Here is a 7,641-nt window from a genome sequence, read left to right as displayed (position 1 = left end):
CTTCACCCCTCCTCACCCAGCTACTTTTTCTTCCTCATTCCTTCACCGTAGATAACCAGAGGTGATTTCAAACCCTCAACATTCATATGTTGCGGGAGAGCTTGTTCTTCTGCATGTCGGCATGTTGTCTGAGAGTTCATACGTGTGTGTGTGTGTGTGTGTGTGTGTGTGTGTGTGTGTGTGTGTGTGTGTGTGTGTGTGTGTGTGTGTGTGTGTGAGGCGAATAAGGGTATCATTGTTGGTTGCAGGTGTGTGCTTGTGCCAGGCAGGCTTCAGCAGAGGATCCTGAGAACAATGGCTCTCTGTTGGAGAACACACCTGAGTCACAGAGGGGAGGTGAGAGGGCCCGATCACTGTAAGATTACACAAGAGCAGACTTCATTAAACGTGAGGGGGCAATGGAGGGATGGAGGGAGGAAAAGATAAAAAGGTGCAGGAACGTGGAGGAGAAAGGGAACGTGGGGGGAGAAACGAATGAGGGGAATGTGGCGAGTGGAAAAGGAGCTTGTAGTGAGCTCAATGATGAATGAAAACTAATGTAACAATATGAGGACAGAGGAGACAAGGTTACAGTGGATGCACAGCAGGTGCAAGTTCACATGGCAGGCAGTTGCCTCCATTTATTTTCTAGAAGAAGAAAGTAGTCCTGTGTGCATATGTCAACAGATATGGCCATGGACAGACCAGGATATAAAAGCAGCACTGGAATTTGACTCAGTCTCACAACCTGCCGAGGGGTTGTCTCATTAACCTGATTATACCATGGTGTGTGTATGTATGTATTTGTACACTTGTAGCTGCTCATTCACTACTAACTAAACTTTAACACTGCCACATAAACACTGTAAACTACACCATAGCTCCACAGCACAGACTGAAATAACCACAACACCAAACAACAATTTGGATGTGAGCAACAGTCGCATTTGTTAAGTTTTAACTTAACCATAAGACTGTAAACCAGCTTTCTGTTCTTATCCAGGCTTATTTCAGTCAATTAATTCCAATGTACTGACATTTTGAGATGTCATGGCAAGTGTAATTAAAGCTGCAAGTAACGATGATTGGGCCCTCGCGTCTCGGCACATGTTGAGGCATGCTGCGGTGAAAGTGTGCTGAGGGTCGGGCGTGGTGCGTTCGAGGCATTTCATGCAGTCAATGAGATGTCTTATACCCTCAATTCTCATTTGGCTATTGCACAAACAAGTTGCTCATGACATCTTGTGCCCCGTGGATGGTTTATTAGAACATAAACTAAATATATGTCATTTTATTGTGTAAAACATGAATGAAAATTTCATGTAGATTACACACTGTTTATTGCCTGTTGCTGTGTCACGATCCTGGGTCTTAGGACCCAGTGTTTTGAGTTTTAGTTCATTTTGATGTTTATAGTATGTTTAACTCATTAGGCCTCCTATGTTGATTTGCTTATTAGTTCCCCCTTGTGTTTCAACCCATGTTAAGTCTCCCCTGCCCTTCATGTCTCTCTGTGCCCCCTCTGTTCTGTTTATGGTGTGTCTTTGCATGTTTGAGTTTCTTGTTTTCTGTCACCCTGCATTGTGCATTATGTTCTCATGGTTGGTCTTTTGTTACTCCCTCTAGTCTAGTCTCTTGTGTTCAAAGCTGAGTATTTCCCTCTGTGTATTTTGGTTCTTAGACCTCTGCCTTATGGTTTGTCTCTGTTTCTTAGTTGCTGTCTCCACTGTGTCTAGTTCGCGTCTCTGTGTGATACTTCCTGTTTTACTTTGAAGGTCCATGCCTCATGTGAGTGTTTCTAGTTTTGCGTCTCTGTCTCGTCCAGTCCTGATTTCTCCCAGCTGTGCCCTCCTTCTGTGTCTCATTCCCTCGTTATCCCTCTGTGTATTTAAGCCCTGTGTTTCTCTTTGTCAGTGTCGTAGTCTCCATCATAGCTGTGTGATTTTTCCCTGTGGCTCCTTGTGCTTTAGTTTTCCCAGTTTAGTTTATTTTGTATTGTTTTTCGTGTCCCACTCCACGCCAGCAATAAAGCTGTGTTTTTTGAGTTTACCTTTTGTCTCTGTGAGTTTGCGTTTGGGTCCTACTTTTGCCTGCACACAGCCGTACTGTGACAGAAGACTACGACCATTACATGGAGCCAGCAAACCGCTCTCAGCTGCGTGAGCGTCAGGATGCTGCCTTTGCTGAGCTAGAGGAGGAGCTCCGCTTGAGGCCGTGGCGCACTCCTGACTACGGGTGGATTTTCCGAGGAACGCGGCTGGCTCTCGGTGGTCCCCGGAGCTGCCGAAAGCCCCCACCTGCCGCTTCACCTGCACCCAAGTCGCGGCCGCTTCAGTTGGGAATTCTCCGCGTCCCTTCAATTGCCCACGCTCCAGCCTCCGTGTCGCCGTTCTGCACGCCGGAGGCTCGGCTATTCTCTCCGCCCGCTTCCCCTCCCCGTAGGAAGCGGCGCACACGCCGCAATAAGATGGACCATGTTAAGCAACTCCCGGTGGTGAGTAACACTGATTATCCTTCTTCCGCTTCTCTGGACATTAAGAACAATAGACACACTCCTGATCCTGTCGATGTGTCCCTGATGGACGATGACATAGACTGGGAGAAGTTTTTTCATTTTGCTCCCTCTGAACAGGGAGAAATCACAGACAATAAGCACTCGCCAAAGGCTGTAAATGCTGTTAAAGGGAAAACTGTGAACCACTCTACCAGGTCAAACACACTCAGTTCCGGTTCCGTCTGTTCGGGTTTTGTCAGGTCCGGTTCAGTCATCCCCAAGTCAGCTCACTCTACAACTGTCAACCCAAGGATTTCAAAAACTATTAAAACAAGGACTGCTAATACTAAGACTGCAAAACATGAAGTGGACGGCGGGTTCATTTTTGATAGATCTGTTTTTGTCGACCCTGAGCCTGCTGTTTCTAAGACTGTTTTTTCTGAGCCTGCTCCTTTTCCTGCTCGTGTTTCTCCTCCCGGGGCAGCTCGGGCCCAGCGTACCTCTGCACCCGTACCAGTTCCTCGGGTGGGGGAGGCTGAGGCCCAGTTGGTCCCCGCTCTGGTTTCCAGGCCGGCTGAGGCTCTGTCCCTTTCTGCACCCGTACCAGCTCCTCGGGTGGGAAGGGCAGTTGCCCAGCCGTTGCCGGTGCCTGTTCCGGTCCCCAGGGTGAGGTCAGCCAGGATACAGCCCGTCTCCGCACCCGTACCTACTCCTCGGGTGGGAGTGGCTAGTGTCCGGCATGTGCCTGCGCCCGTCCCTGTTTCTACTAAGGGCTCAGGAGAACTCGGTCTGCAATCCACACCGCCATCACTACTGCATGCCTTTCAGTCTTTAGCTCAGTCATTAGCGCTGTTAGCCACCCAGTCCATAGTACACTTTCCCGTGCTTCCGTTAGCTCAGCCCTTAGCCCACTGTGCAGCTCAGCCAGCTCCCCATTGTTCAGCTCAGTCATCTGTTCCGTCACCCACTCAGCCTTCTGTTCAGCCGGTGGTCTCTGCACCTACTGGTCATGCCACGTCAGCTGGTGGTTCCGGAGAACCACACCAGCCTCATGCCTCGTCCGCTGGAGGGCCCGAGGAGCCCGTCCAGCCTCATGCCTCGTCCGCTGGAGGGTCCGAGGGGCCCGTTCAGCCTCCTGTCTCCGCTGGAGGGTCCGAGGGGCCCGTTCAGCCTCCTGTCTCCGCTGGAGGGTCCGAGGGGCCCGTCCAGCCTCCTGTCTCCGCTGGAGGGTCCGAGGGGCCCGTTCAGCCTCACGCCGCATCAGCTGGAGGGCCCGAGGAGCCTGTCCAGCTGCCACCTGCGACCGCCTCGTCGTCGCCTGGTCCGGCTGCATCCGAGTCTTCGTCGTCGCCTGGGCCAGCCTCTGCCTGTGCTTCAGCGTCGCCTGGGCCAGCCTCTGCTTCAGCGTCGCCTGGTCCTGCCTCTGCTTCAGTGTCGCCTGGTCCTGTGCCCTCCAAGCCTCGGCCGGTACGTCTGACACTTGGGCGCCGCCGTTGCCTTCCGCACGGCCGGCCCCCTGATCGCCATCGCCTGAGTCGCCGCCGTCGCCTTCCGCACGGCCGGCCCCCTGAACTGTTTCCACGCCGTCGCCTTCCGCACGGCCGGCCCCCTGATCAAATGAACTATGGACTTCTGGACCGTCACCCTCCGGGTCGGCCCCCTGAGGAGTTGTGAACTGTTCCCTGCGCTCCTGTGTTTTTGATGGACATTGTGTTTTTGTGGCTTTGTTTACCATTTAGTAACATATTCCCAGTATTAATAGTATAAATATTAACAGTGACTTCAAATAAGGTTGAAATCACTATATCTGTAAAGAAATAAAACAGAATGTTACAGAGCTGCTATCATCATTACTATCTTCTAAACGTCACTTTGTGAATAATGCAGACATTAAAAAAAACGCATGTATGTATGGGAGGAGGGTACAATACCACCACCTCATCTGTCAAGTGAACATTTAAAGATGAAACACTGCGGCACCGCGCTTTCAACTGTATAGCAGGTCACTTATGGACTAAAGGGATCTCCTTTGCGACTGTCTGTTGATGAAAGTCCATCCCCAAACAGCTGGAGGGATATAAGCAGAACAGTCACTCCATATGGAGAATGTACAGCGCCAGCTCATAAATGGCAGGCTTTGAAACAACACCAGAGCAGCTTGGGTGCAAAGCAAGATGAGGAGTGAGCATGTCACAAGAGACAAATCGAGATTCATGAGGAAACCTAGAAATCTTCTCCTGTAAATTTTGTTTGATCAAAATGAATCCAAAAAAGAGCTTCATGTGCAGCTGGATGACACTGCAGGTCACTGGTAATATGACCAGACACTAGCGCAGACTAATCACATGCATATACTGAGGTCAAAGCTCAGTTGCATGCTGCTCTAATTTTGTAGGCTTCCTGTAATTGTTAACGCCAACTCAGACATTAGTCAGATAAAGATACTGCTAATGTGACTATACTAGACATGAAGAATGCTCAGCTCTGTTAGATTACAAATGATTAGAAAGAAAAAGAGAAAATCACATTCAAAGGCTTTTGTCACTAATTTATGACATGTTCACTCTAAAGTTGGATAAGAGGGAGGAGAAGCGGTGACAAGATGACAAAAGAAAATTGTAGCGAAAAACTTTGAGAGTTATTTCACTCTTCATCTCCCTTCCTCCTCCTCTGTCCTTCAATCATCCCTCCCGCCTCTCTCTATCTCTCTGCAAAAAGTTCAGAAAGTCAAAACATCCCTACTTTCACACAGGATGAGAGCTGTTTCTGTCTAAACTCCTCAAACATGAAACACAAATGGTATGTAAATGTCGTCTTTGATTCTGTTTAATGTATCCAGGGTACAAGGTGCAAAGAAAAAAGGAATCTTCTCCTCTCTGCCTATAAAGCATTACCGTACCCCTTTACAGGACAGTGGACCACCTACTGGGAGGATAATAGGAAGAAATTGTTTTGCTATGAGATGAAGCAATAAAGGAAAAAATATGATTTTTCAAAGAGTTTTCTTCCTCTCTTCAACATTCTCCACGCGTTCCTTCTGCAGTGCATTAGACAAAAAATTGTTGAGCACTAATTGAGTGATAGCTGATTGCTGAAGTGTTCATCTTTGATGTTTTTTTTTCTCCTTTTTCCCCCCATGTTAATTTAACATCAAGAAAGTGGCAGGTGTTTTCAAGGAATTAAGACAAAGTTTGAAAGGGGATTGTGTGTGTGTGTGTAAGCATCTACTAACGTGCATGTATGAGTGTAAAGTTTTTAAATCAGGTGGGAAAGTGTGTTAAAGACGGAACATCCAGAGACTGTATATAAACGATGGACTAACCACTGCGATGCATTGCTGCCGTCTTGGTTTTTCAGCAGCCTGAAGTTACCGTATTTGGACATGAGGTTAATGTGTTAAATTATCAGCTATTCCTGACTATATGAATGCAACGCAATATCACAGATACCTATAGTGATACGTAAGAAAAATCACCTACTAAGATTTTACTCACCAAAAACTTGAGCATACACAGCAAATTCAAAAGTGTTAAATGTTTTGGTGTTAATAGTCTTCTTGCAAAAGTAGAGTTAATTTTACTCTAAGCAGAGTCACATTCTTTTAATGTAACTCTGAGGTGTAAAATGATAGTAGTTAAAATCGAGTGTTAAAAATTAGTGTTTCTCTGTCAAATCTGGAGGTGTTACAATGGAAACATTAACTCTTGACCTCTTAACTCTGAACTCCTAGAGGGGCTATGACACCAACAGAGTAAATTCACAGACTCCGCCCCCAGCACGGCTCCAATCGAAGCTGAAGTGAAGCCGTTTCAGAACATTTTGCTCTACATATTTGAGTTGTTTGCCATGCTTGGTAAGTCATTTTTTCCAAAGATTGTTTCAATTATTATTATTAACTTTTACTTCTGTGGCTCTTTGGAGTTGAGACAAAGCTGTGTGAAAGGCATTAGCCATGTTGCTCGGTGATAGCATAATATTCTGTTTTAGCTAGCTGAAAGGTATTGTTTGCGGGCAAATACCACAGCCTTGAAAAAAAGCTTGCATGTGAATTTTCAGTCAAACTTTTGGTCAAATACACCTAAAACAATGTCTAGAATGTGAAATGTTGGTATAATGGTGCTACTTGAAGCCTGAAAACGATCGCCCATAAAAACAAACAAACAAACGAGCAAACAGCAGTAGCAGACGTCCTGACTGGGTTCTACGTTAGCATAGATCCCTCCAGAGTTTTGTGCACACGGTTTAGGTAAAAATGAAAAAGGTTGCGGTTTTACATTTAGTTCAGTATTACCTGTTGCCTGTGTCCTTGTCTTTTGGGAAAATACTTTACACAAGTAGTGGCTCAAAGAGGATTCCTTTTTTTTTTTTTTACTGTGCTGCAATTGTTTACTGGATTATTTGTGCCATTAATTAGTGTCAACTAATTTTTATTCAATCTCCACACAGGATATGCTTGTGAAGATGGAATATGGGGGAGAGCAGAAGTGCGTTGAAGTTCCACAAAGTGATGAATGAAGGACATGCATATTGTATTGAAGAAATAAGTGATGAGAATGCTGTTATTTGCATTTACCATGTCAGACCTTTTGATAAACAAAATTCTAATGAAAGTGAGAACATGTACACTGTTACATCTTTCAGAAAATGTTTTGAAATTGTGGTGCACAGTTCAGAATAAATGTTTTTCAAAAACCATTGCATCTTTTTAGTAAATGTTTATTTCCAAAAGAAATGTCTAGAAGTTCAGAACAGTAAAATTCCCGCTTTTTAGAATGAATTAGAAGATAACTCTTACGTAGTTAAACTAAAATACTCTTTGAGAGTTAATATATAAACTCTTAACACCAAGTGTTAAATTATCAACTCCAGACAGATTTGGTGTTTAACACTAAATCAGAGTTAACGTACCCACTCTCCAAAAAGAGTTAAATTAACACTCTCTGGTGTGGACCCATATAGACACTTTAATAGTGTTGAAATCAAATCCGACAGTGTTAATTTGGACATGCTGGATTTGCTGTGTAGAATTCTTGGACGGTTTATGCAGCATTCCGTTTACAGTAGGAATAGATGGGAAAACACATTGATGGAGAATCTTTAAAATCTTGGCTGCTTACAGAACGGTAACCCTGAAGTTACAGTGTTTAAATGTCACCACTAGATGTCAG

At 45.5% G+C, this 7,641-nt stretch overlaps 1 long non-coding RNA gene across 1 annotated transcript; it reads left to right on the top strand.

The window, feature by feature from the left end:
- The first annotated feature begins 6,052 nt into the window (after positions 1-6,052).
- On the top strand, positions 6,053-6,981 carry LOC146573254 (uncharacterized). Its single transcript, XR_014892941.1, has 2 exons — positions 6,053-6,326; positions 6,920-6,981. It is a non-coding gene; the product is annotated as an uncharacterized LOC146573254 (long non-coding RNA).
- Positions 6,982-7,641: the final 660 nt, after the last annotated feature.

Source organism: Mchenga conophoros, linkage group LG6, assembly GCF_057382185.1.
Source record: "Mchenga conophoros isolate Kocher_MC1m ecotype Shallow Benthic linkage group LG6, M_conophoros_male_GT1.1, whole genome shotgun sequence".
Taxonomy (NCBI): Eukaryota; Metazoa; Chordata; class Actinopteri; order Cichliformes; family Cichlidae; genus Mchenga; species Mchenga conophoros.
The sequence above is the reverse complement of the archived record's forward strand: the minus strand, read 5'-3'. Positions and strand labels throughout refer to the sequence as shown.